The sequence below is a fragment of the Rhinoraja longicauda genome, chromosome 1 (assembly GCF_053455715.1).
Source record: "Rhinoraja longicauda isolate Sanriku21f chromosome 1, sRhiLon1.1, whole genome shotgun sequence".
Classification (NCBI taxonomy): Eukaryota; Metazoa; Chordata; class Chondrichthyes; order Rajiformes; family Arhynchobatidae; genus Rhinoraja; species Rhinoraja longicauda.
In genome coordinates, this window is record NC_135953.1 from 122,787,344 (window position 1) to 122,799,677 (window position 12,334).

At 42.9% G+C, this 12,334-nt stretch overlaps 1 protein-coding gene across 2 annotated transcripts in view; it reads left to right on the forward strand.

Moving 5' to 3' along the window:
• lrba (LPS-responsive vesicle trafficking, beach and anchor containing) overlaps positions 1-12,334 on the forward strand; it is a 681,010-nt gene that overhangs the window by 143,209 nt on the left and 525,467 nt on the right. The gene's annotated exons all lie outside the window — the stretch shown is intronic.

The window sequence follows — 12,334 nt, forward strand, 5'->3', positions numbered from 1 at the left end:
GTTCAAGTAATAGAAGGTTTAAAATTTAAATTCTCATCATCTCTTGTTACCACAGCCAGGATATTATAGCATGCAAAAAATATTTTCAATAATTCATATTGTTAACAGAACTGTTAAGCATACCCAGTTTTCATGTTTCGTTAGACTTAAGATTAATTAAACTTTAGCCTGAGTGTTAGGTGGAAATAGGGAATTACAATTAGATCTGTCATGATTTTATTGGCAGTTGGAGCAGGTTTGTGGGCTGAGTGACCTATTTCTTTGCCAAATCCATATATTTGTATCTTTGTTTATCAGTAAACTTTGGCAATTTTAAATGGATGTCTTAAATGAAGAAAATGGGGAACTTGGAATAATTCATCTTGGAAAGTTGTTCAGTTATGTGAGAATAAATAAGGCAACACACTTTAGATGGTGGTAGAGTCAGAAATAGATATAATAGCAGAGTTGGAATCAGATGTTAATTGGCAAAAAATGGTGAGTTGTTTTTTGCAGCATTTTGTTATATCAGTGTTCCTGTGATGTTCCCTGGTGTACTTTAGATCTTCACGATAGTCTATAAATGTATGATCGGAAATGTAATCGGGAGATGCAACAGTAACTTTAAAAAATGAACATGCAAAAGAAAATGTATAGTAAAGTGTGGAATTCAAACAAAAAAATAGTATTTCACAATTATACATGCAGATAATTGTCATATAAAACACGTTATTGAAAAATGATATCTGAAACTTCTTAAATTTGCCTTCATCAAATACTCCACTAATGAATATTAGAAGTTAAATTAATGATGATATTCGGGCCGATGAGGTTAAATAGTGTGTTGCAACCTTTGCCTTCCCTGACTACCGCGCCGGCGACAATTTATGATGAGCTAATAATGTATGTGAATTGCCACAAATTACTCAATGATTTACATTCCAGTAATGGGAGATTACTATTAATCCTCTTCAGTGAAAAATAAGCTTGAGAAACAAATGTTGAAGAAAAATAGGACTACAATGTAATGGCCTAAAAAACCTATTACTGGAGTAACTTGTGTTTCCTCTGGCTTTCCACTTTGAAAGCATTTTGTGATTAAGTGATTTACTTTTTCCATGCTGCAGAATCAGCAGGCTAATTAAACTGATTTTTTAAAAAATCATTTGTGCATTCTGCCTGGGAGCTTGTCAGTACATTTAGTTAAATGCTATACCTTTCATCGTATGTGGATCTACTAATTTGTAAATGACCAATAGACATTCTGATGTAACAGATGAACTAAAAAAACTCATTTGAACCTGAGTACAAGCATTTTAGTTGTATTGTGCTCCAAGGCAACAGGATTAAATCTTTGTTTTTCTATATGTATCTTCATGTTGGACTTTAACTAATGTTATAATTCAATGTTTAAAATTAATTGGTCAAGGGTCTTTGGTCCATGTTTCTAGATACAACCTTTCATTGGTTTTAACTCCCAGTTCCACTTCCACTTGTAATACGAAAATAATTTGAGCTGAAGGTTGAGGAAAATATTTCAACCTGAGGACTTGCCATTTCATACCCTTTTCCTAAACAACCTAGTTATTTCTCTTTCTATTATTCAGAGCATGATAGCCAATAACACTTCTAAAATGGCAAGCTTGATGCTAAATGTACTAAGATTAAAATGTAATAACAAAGTGCAGTTAGCCTGATGGGAAGTATTTGAAAGTAAATAAAGTAAAGCAATCTTTCATTAGAGGTAGTGCTGGCATTGTTTGATTCGTATTACAACATAGATCAATACCAGAAGTCCATTAGTACCACTTGCATCAAGAAAGATTCCTTATTTTGTGCCTATTTCCCAACTGGCTCTCACTTTCATATTGTCCATCTTTAACTACCCTTCGTTTTCTTGACTTTTCTATCTCAATTTCAAGTGATACGGTATTGCCCAATTTCCATTTCAAACCCAAAGATCTCACAGCAATCTTGACTACACCCCTCACACCCTGCCTCCCGCATTCTATTACATTCCTCCAATTTTTTCAGTTCTATCATATCTGTTTTGATAATTACTCTTTCCATGCCAGTGCAACACAGGCATCTTATTTTCTACTTTTCCTAATACTGATGGGTGATCATTGACCTGAAACATTGACTTTTTATTTCTTTCACATTATCTGCTGAGGATTTTCTGTAGTTTCACATAAGGTTTCCAGCATCAGGCTTTTTTAAAAATTCAAATTTCCAGCAATACAAGTTTGTGGAAAAACGCCCCTTGTTGCATCAAAGCAATTAATATACATTCCTTTAAGGCACAAAGGGAATTGGCACACCCATGAATATCATGAGAAATTTGTAGATGAGTATTTTAAATCTTAGGAAAAAGGCACAGAACGTTTAAGAGAAAAGAAGTAAGCCCAAGAATGGAATGCAAGAGATAACCAAACAATTTATAAAAGAAGGGAAAGCAGAATATGAGTATTAGCTAGTGAGGGGTGAGGCACATGAAAATAGACCGTGAACAGGAAAAGACTGGCAGAGGAATTAAACAAATAATTTCTGTACTTTTACATGGAAGAATGCACAAGTAACCTACTAGAATTACTGAAGGACCATTTGCACTCAGTAAAAATTAGGGGGAAAAATAAATAAATATTAGCGAAGAAATACGACGTGAGAATTTAATGATCTTAAAAGCAACAAAAAAGTAAGGATTTACACCCAGTTTTGAGTGAAATAGACATGGGGATAATGTAATAGATGCTCTGATTATCATCACCTCCTATTCACTAAAATTCTGAGAAGGTTCCTACAGGTTAGAGGGCAACAAATGTGACCCCATTAACTAAGAAAGAAGCAAGAGGGTAGACATGAAATTAATGACCTGAAAATAAAATAAATAAATAAATAAAACTACTGTAAATCTGCTATAGGAGCCATTTTGCGTTTATTAGTTATTTTGCATATTATTAAATTACTTTGTATACTGCTGTATTTTTGGATACTAAGAGGTTAAAACTATGCTTACGTATATGGACTGGGAGGTGCCATGGGCGGGGCCATATCATTAGTATAACTTGCCAAACACTGACATAATGCTTCAGTGTGACACCAGAGCCTGCAAAGATAATGTCTTAGTGGCCATATTTTAGCAAGGACTGTCGGTGAGAAACTAAGTTTTTAGCAGAACCAGGCAATTTAATGACAAGAGATATGTCAATATGTTTTTATTGCAACTTCAAATAAACAACTAACTAACTGCAGCGTCGTGAAGATCTCTCTGTTATTATTTGAGTCAAGAACCACCGCTCCCACTCCTTCGTCTAACGGTATGCTTTGGGGCTTTATAAGGAAGCATAAAGCTGGCCGTTACGGTAAAAACTTACCTTTGCCGGAGCGCATTGTAAGAAATTATCTTCATGAGCGATAAGCTGTAAGTGCTTTCTCAGCCGGGGAGAATAGATCAAGAGCTATCCTCGGTGAGAGAAGATAAAGTAAATCCGTCTCTAAAGAGTCATTTAAAAAGAACTGGCTCTGGGAGTGGAGACTGAAGTTAGTCGTGACTAACAAAATTAGGATTGTTTTGTCGCAAAACTTTGAAGTTGAAACAGCTTGTCGTCGTTAAAATCACTACAGAGATTTTAAACTTCAAATGCTGGTTGCAGTAAGCTTTATTAGAAAGTTGTTTTTCAGAAGTTGTATAAGAAAACTACGACTGAAAAATGTTGAGAACAAAGAAATGACCTTGAGCAACGCAAGTTATCAGCCTGTTTTTGAATTCCAAAGATATTTCTTTGCGCCAATACGTCTTAAAGGGATATTGACGTACAAGTATGCTTGTACGTAAATCTGATGTTCGGCCAGCAGGTGGTGCCATCAGAATGGATTCCCAAAGGGACAAACGATTTTTCTTCAATAAGTGAATCTTCAAAGTTCTCTTGCGTCTTGGAGTGGGTTGCCTCCCTGAAAAGCCAGCGTGAGATTGAAGAAGAAAAACAGAAAAACAAGATATAAACAAGCTATCAAGTTAATAGAAATAATGAATGAGAACATGGAATCAGGTGAAAAGGTAAATGGAGTACAATCTAACCTGATTCAATTAATCAAGGAAGCTCTGGTAAAGTTACCACTGCCTGAAGATGAGCTTGAAAAGCAAAATCAGTGGACTCACCAACTCTCAAAATCTAAATTGATTTTCAAATCTCGTTCTTCATCTCGTGCAGCTTGGACGCACTCTGCTCGTATGAAGGCTAAGGCAGACCTGGCCGTTCTCGAAGAACAGGCTGAAATCATGGAAGACAGGCATGAGATTGAGGTACAGGAACAAAGGAGGAAAAACAGAAGAAACGAGATGAACAATTGGTAAAACAAGGACGAAAAACAGGAGAAGACAATTGGAAATGGAGTTCAAAAGGAAGAGAAGACAATTGGAATGGAAGAAGAATGATCAGCTGAGAAGACGGAAGGAACGATTGGAACTAGATGCTGCAATGGCAGCAGCCAAGACAAGACTCAATGTACTTTAGGCTAGGAAATCAAGATAGAGCTCAACAGCAGCTGATGGGATGAACTCTTATTTGAAAGGAGGAACTGTCAAAGGCCCTACTTTTGCTAAGGCAACGACTGCAGAACCTGTAGAAGCACAGGTGCAAGAAGGTCATTCTGAAATTCTTAGTATTGAACATGGAAAAGAAACCAGAACAGAAGGAAAAGGGAAGTGCGAGTGATGCTGTTCTCCCATCTCAGACGTGTGACCGTATCGGGGCCGGTGATGAAACCTGCATCGTCTCCAAAGCAGCCGAAGCTGATCCATTGGCTGGAGAATATGGTTCTGAAAATAGTTGTCTGAGCACAGAGATGACTGAGACCATCTCTGAACTAATACCAGAAAATTGTGAATCTTCGGATCAAGAAATGATCGTTATGCTGTGTATTGTCTCTATCTGCCCTCAGTCCTGATGCAGAGTCTTGACCCGTAACACCAACAACTACTTTCCCCCCACAAATACTGCCTAACCTGCTGCGTCCCTCCATTTTTTCCTTGAAATTATAGACTCTGCCATCTCTTGTGTGTCTTCATAGTATTGCATGTATGCAAGCACCTAATGATCTATTACCCAACATTTTGCTTATTTTGACCTGAAGATAAGCAAACTACCAACTTTACAATAAATACCATTGTACAGATGTAGTCTCAAATAGACATGCAGAAACTAGCATGAACTAAACAGAACTGTCCCGGCAGACCTATTGTCTCTGCCTGCTCATGTCCCACTGAACTTATTTCCACCTCCCTCGACTACATCCTATCCCCCCTGGTCAAATCCCTCCCCACCTACGTCCAAGACACCTCACATGCTCTCCATCTCCTCGATAACTTCCGGTTTCCAGGCCCCCCCACTCCCTCATCTTTACCATGGATGTCCAGTCACTCTACACTTCCATCCCCCACAAGGATGGTCTCGAAGCCCTCCGTTTCTTCCTCGATCGTAGAACCAGCCAATCCCCATCTACTAACAACCTCCTCCGCCTATCAGAGCTGGTTCCTACCCTTAACAACTTCTCCTTTGACTCCTTCCACTTCTTCCAAACCAGAGGCGTAGCTATGGGCACTCGCATGGGCTCTAGCTATCCCTGCCTCTTTGTCGGGTACGTCGAACAATCCCTGTTCCGGACGTACACTGGCCCCATCCCCGAACTCTACCTCCGCTACATCGACGACTGCATTGGTGCTACCTCTTGTACCCATGCAGAACTCACTGACTTCATACACTTCACTTCCAATTTCCATCCTGCCCTTAAATATACTTGGACTATCTACGACATCTCCCTCCCGTTTCTGGACCTCACCATCTCCATCACAGGAGGCAGACTAGTGACTGACATCTACTATAAACTCACTGACTCGCACAGCTATCTGGACTACACTTCTTCCCACCCTGTCTCCTGCAAAAAGTCTATCCCCTACACCCAATTCCTCCGTCTACGCCGCATCTGCGCCCGGGATGAGGTGTTTCACACTAGGGCATCAGAGATGTCCTCATTCTTCAGGAAACGGGGCTGCCCCTCCTCCATTATAGATGAGGCTCTCACTAGGGTCTCTTCTATATCCCGCAGCTCCGCTCTAGCTCCCCCTCCCCCCATTCGTAACAAGGACAGAATCCACCTCGTTCTCACCTTCCACCCTATCAGCCAGCGGATCCAACAAATCATCCGCCAACATTTCTGTCAGCTTCAATGGGACCACACCACTGGCCACATATTCCCATCCTCTCTTTCTGCGTTCCGCAGAGACCGCTCCCTCCGTAACTCCCTGGTCCACTCGTCCCTTCCTACCCCAACCACCCCATCCCCGGGCACTTTCCCCTGCAACCGCAGGAGATGCAACACCTGTCCCTTTACCTCCCCCCTCAACTCCATCCAAGGACCCAAACAGTCTTTCCAGGTGAGACAGAGGCTCACCTGCACCTCCTCCAACCTCATCTATTGCATCCGTTGCTCGAGATGTCAACTTCTTTACATCGGGGAAACGCAGGCTCGGCGATCGTTTCGCTCAACACCTTCGCTCAGTCCGCCTTAACCAACCTGATCTCCCGGTGGCTGAGCACTTCAACTCCCCCTCACACTCCCAGTCTGACCTTTCTGTCATGGGCCTCCTCCAGTGCCATAGTGAGACCCACCGGAAATTGGAACATCATCACCTCATATTTCGCTTGGGCAGCCTGCAGCCCAGCGGTATGAACATTGACTTCTCCAACTTTAGATAGTTCCTCTGTCCCTCTCTTCCCCTCTCCCTTCCCAGTTCTCCCTCTATCTTCCTGTCTCCACCTATATCCTTCCTTTGTCCCGCCTCCCTGACATCAGTCTGAAGAAGGGTCTCGACCCGAAACGCCACCCATTCCTTCTCTCCCGAGATGCTGCCTGACCTGCTGAGTTACTCCAGCATTTTGTGAATAAATACCTTCGATTTGTACCAGCATCTGCAGTTATTTTCTTACAAATGAGACTGTCATGTTGCTATGGGGGGAATGGGGGGGGGGGGGGGGAGACACACTGATATTCTTCATTTCTGTTCTTGGATGAAATATTAGATAAGGGAAACCACCAGTTTTGGGTTGTGATAAATTTATGTCAGATGTCTTGCTAAAATTAGTTGGCTGTCAAATTGAAAGCGGATGATTTCCAAGCATGCACTGTACTTGCTTGGAACAAGCATTCAACATCTTGCACAGTCACATCAATTGAAAATTAAAAAAATGCTGTATTTTAAAAAACTACAGCCAAAAGCAGCTGTGCTCTCATGATTCCACAACAAGATGATAAACTGTTTGCAATCTGGGCTTATGTAGCCGAGTTTTCCTCCAGTTCCCGGCTTCTGGAATCTATTCAGAACCAGATAAGTTTCCCAAGGTCCTAATCAATAAGATACATTGATTCATCTGGAAACTACAGCTCATTAGTATTATGCAGACAGGTCCAAGGTGCAATTACCAAATAAGCCTCAGGCTGACGTCTTCAGGAGTGCCTTCCAGGGTCTATTTATCACCAGCTTCCCAACATTATTTACATATCTCTTAGCTATATGATTTAAAGACCCTCTAAAATAGTTATCCATCTAAATCCACATTCACCATATCCAAAGTGATCAGCAGCATCTGCAGTGAGCAAAAATTGAGTCAGCCTTTCACCTTGGCAGCTTTGTGACACAGCAGGCACTGCTCCCTTGGTGCTCCTGTGACCTTGGTTCAATTGCGTAGCTTTCTGTGTGCGTGTTTTACCTGTGACTGAATTTTCCTCAGGTTTCTCCCACATTCCAACAACAAGTTGGTTGGTGACAGGTTAACTGATTATTGTAGACAGAAAAAAACCTTAAGTGCAAGTGGGTGGCAGGGGAATAAGTAATAGTGGGCAGTGGGGGATTCCAGATTTTCCATTATTAGCTGAGACACATTTATTGTGGTATTCAGTTGAGGGTGTGAATTTTTTACAATATATCCAAGAGAATTTTTTGAGCCAATATGTAAATAGACCTACTTGAGAAAGGGCAGCACTGGACTTGCTCTTCGGGAATATAGCCAAACACGTGGCTATAGCAGCACCGTGACAGTACTTTGAAAATGATGAACACAACTTTGCCTGTTTCAAGGCAGAAAGAAATAATGATGGTCCAGAAATAAAGTCCAGAATTTGGGGCAGAGTAATTTAAATACCTTAAGACAGGATTTGGCAAAAGCAGACTGAGGGCAACTACTTGTTTGGTTTCCATCCAACAGGTATGAGCCTTTCAAATGGCTTATATTCACTGGAATTTAGAAGGATGAGAGGGAATCTTATTGAAACATACAAAATTATTAAGGGATTGGACAGGCTAGATTCAGGAAAAATGTTTCCCATGTTGGGGGAGTCCAGAACTAGGGGTCATAGTATAGGAATAAGGGGTAGGCCATTTAGGACTGAGATGAGGAAAAACCTTTTCACCCAGAGAGTTGTGAATCTGTGAAATTCTCTGCCACAGAAGGCAATGGAGGCCAATTCACTGGATGTATTCAAGAGAGAGTTGGATATAGCTCTTATGGGTAACGGAATCAAGGGCGTCCAGGGAAATGCCTTGTTGAGAAAAGTGCGAGTCTTTGGCGAGGAGACTGAGGGAGGAGGCCACGCCAAAAGTTGGAGAGGATGAGACAATAGTAGGAAATGATAGGTAAGCTGATTCAGTGTGATGTTTGCAGGATGTGGGAGGTCAGGGACACTGTTGGTGCCTCTGGCTGCTACAAATGTGGTAAGTGTGTCCAGGTTCAGCTCCAGAAGGACCGCGTTGGGGAACTGGAGAGCCAACTGGATGACCTCAGGATCATCCGAGAACATGAGACGTTCCTGGACAAGACCTTCAGCGAGATTGTTACACGAAAGGTACCGGAAGTGAGAAGGTGGGTGACGGGGGGAAGGGAAAGAAGCTTGGAGTATGAGACCCCGGGGTTGTACCTCTTGATAACAGGTTCACCTGCTTGGAAGCTGTCGGGACAGAAGACACTGCCAGTCTGAGCGGCGGACAAGTCTGCAAGACAGAAGTGGCGCTGAGCCAAAGCCGGAGACTGACGTCAGGCAAAGCCGTAGTAGTAGGGTTCTCCATCGTGAGAGGTACGGACAGGGGTTTATGTGGCAACAGGCGGAGGTGTGTTGCCTCCCTGATGCCAGGATCCAGGACATCACGGACCGAGTGCAGAGCATCCTCGAAGGTGACGGTGAGCAGCCGGAAGTGGTAGTGCATGTTGGCACAAACGACGTTGGGAGGAAGAGGAACGATATTCTGCAGCGTGACTTTAGAGAGCTTGGAAGGCTGAAAAGCGGGACCCTCAGGGTGGTTATCTCCGGTTTGCTTCCAGTTCCTTGTGCTGGTGAGGGCAGGAACAGGGAGATAGGGGATCTGACTGTGTGGCTGAGGAGTAGGTGCAGGCGACAGGGATTTAGATTCTTAGATCACTGGGATCTGCTTTGGGGTGAGGGTGAATTGTACAAAAGCGATGGGTTGCACCTCAACAGGCAGGGGACCAGCATTCTGGCAGTCAGGTTTGCCACTGCTACACAGGTGGTTTTAAACTAAATAGTGGGGGGGTGTTTCAAATGGGATAGACAAGGATGGAGTTAAAGGGAAAGAGAGTTTAGGAAAAGTTAAGAAAGACCCCAGAATTAACGGGACAGAAAGCTCACAAAGGAATAGGAGAGAATGGCCAAGTGTAATAGGAATCAATGTGAAAGGTGAGACGAGCAAAGGATTAAAAGTACTAGACAATAGACAATAGGTGCAGGAGGAGGCCATTCGGCCCTTCGAGCCAGCACCGCCATTCAATGTGATCATGGTTGATCATTCTCAATCAGTACCCCGTTCCTGCCTTCTCCCCATACTCCCTGATTCCGCTATCCTTAAGAGCTCTATCTAGCTCTCCCTTGAATGCATTCAGAGAATTGGCCTCCACTGCCTTCTGAGGCAGAGAATTCCACAGATTCACAACTCTCTGACTGAAAAAGTTTTTCCTCATCTCAGTTCTAAATGGCCTACCCCTTATTCTTAAGCTGTGGCCCCTTGTTCTGGACTCTCCTAACATTGGGAACATGTTTCCTGCCTCTAACATGTCCAACCTCTTAATAATCTTATACGTTTCGATAAGATCTCCTCTCATCCTTCTAAATTCCAGTGTATACAAGCCTAGTCGCTCCAGTCTTTCAACATATGATAGTCCCCGCCATTCCGGGAATTAACCTAGTAAACCTACGCTGCACACCCTCAATAGCAAGAATATCCTTCCTCAAATTTGGAGACCAAACCTGCACACAGTACTCCAGGTGTGGTCTAACTAGGGCCCTGTACAACTGCAGAAGGACCTCTTTGCTCCTATACTCAACTCCTCTTGTTATGAAGGCCAACATTCCATTGGCTTTCTTCACTGCCTGCCGTACCTGCATGCTTCCTTTCATTGACTGATGCACTAGGACACCCAGATCTCGTTGTACGTCCCCTGTTCCTAACTATATATGAATGCGCAAAGTATAAGTAAGGTGGATGAGCTTGAGGCTCAGTTAGAGATTAGTAGATATGACATTGTGGGGATAACAGGACTGGAATTGAAACTGAATATTCAGGGTTATACGTCCTATAGAAAGGACAGGCAGGTGGGCTGAGGAGGTGGGGTAGGTGGGGGGGAAGAGGGGGGGGGGGGGGGGGGGGGAAGAGGGGGTGGGGGGAGAAGTGGGGGTGGGGGGGGGGGAGAGGAAGGGAAGAGAGGGTGTTGCACCAATGCAGGAGAGGTTTGGGTCCAACGGGTCCACCTGGTCAAGTATATATGAATGATTTGGATTATGGAATTAGAAGTAACACTAGCAAGTTTGCAGATGGCACAAAGCTGGGTGGCAGTGTGAACTGCAAAGAGGATGTTAGGAGGTTGCAGTATGACTTGGATAGGTTGAGCGAGTGGGCAGATGCATGGCAGATGCAGCATAATGTAGATAAATGTGAGGTTATCCACTTTGGTGGCAAAAACAAGGAGGCAGATTATTATCGCAATGGTGTCAGATTAGGTAAAGGGGAAGTGCAACGAGACCTTGGTGTCCTTGTAAACCAGTCACTGAAAGTAAGCGTGCAGGTACAGCAGACAGTGAAGAAAGCTAATGGCATGTTGGCCTTCATAACGAGAGGATTTGAGTATAGGAGCAAAGAGGTTCTTCTGCAGTTGTATAGGGCCATGATGAGACCACATCTGGAGTATTGTGTGCAGTTTTGGTCTCCTAATTTGAGGAAGGACGTCCTTGCTATTGAGGCAGTGCAGCATAGGTTCACGAGGTTAATCCCTGGGATGGAGGGACTGTCATATGAGGAAATATTGGAAAGACTGGGCTTGTATTCACTGGAGTTTGGAAGGATGAGAGGGGATCTTATAGAGACGTATAAAATTATAAAAGGACTGGACAAGCTAGATGCAGGAAATTTTTTCCCAATGTTGGGGGAGACCAGAACCAGGGGCCACACTAGGAATAAAGGGAAGGCCATTTAAAACTGAGATGAGAAGAAACTTTTTCACCCAGAGTTGTGAATCTGTGGAATTCTCTGCCACAGAAGGCAGTGGAGGCCAATTCACTGGATGAATTTAAAAGAGTTAGATAGAGCTCTAGGGGCTAGTGGAATCAAGGGATATGGGGAGAAGTTGGGCACAGGTTACTGATTGTGGATGATCAGCCATGATCACAATGAATGGCTGAGCTGGCTCGAAGGGCCAAATGGCCTCCTCCTGCACCTATTTTCTATGCATCTATGTATCTATGATATGGGGAGAAAGCAGGAACAGGGTACTGATTCTGAATGATCAGCAATAAATCAGCCTGGTTTGAAGGGCGAAATGGTCTACTCCTGCACCTATTTTCTATGTTTCTATAAAATGATGAGATTTCAAGACCACCATGTAACCATAAGGGTAAAGGGCAATGACAGCATTTTCAGGAAATCCCGGACTTCAGTGAATGTCTGTGGTTGGAGAAAGAAGAAAAATGGAAGCATATGTTTGGTATAGAGAATAGAAAACATGGCAAGACCTTCAGAGAATAGAAAGTGAAAAGGGAAATTAGGAAGGCAAAGAGGGAACATGAAGTATCACTGCCAGATACAAATTAAAACATTTTTGGAGTATATTCGGGGCAACAAAGTAACCAGAAAAGGAGCAATGTAATGTAATTGACAAGGATAAATACTTAGCACTTCAATGGATACTTCTCAACTTTGTATTCAGATAATCTCTCTCTCTCCTCTCTCCTCTCTCTCTCTCTCTCTCTCTCTCTCTCTCTCTCTCTCTCTCTCTCTCTCTCTCTCTCTCTCTCCATC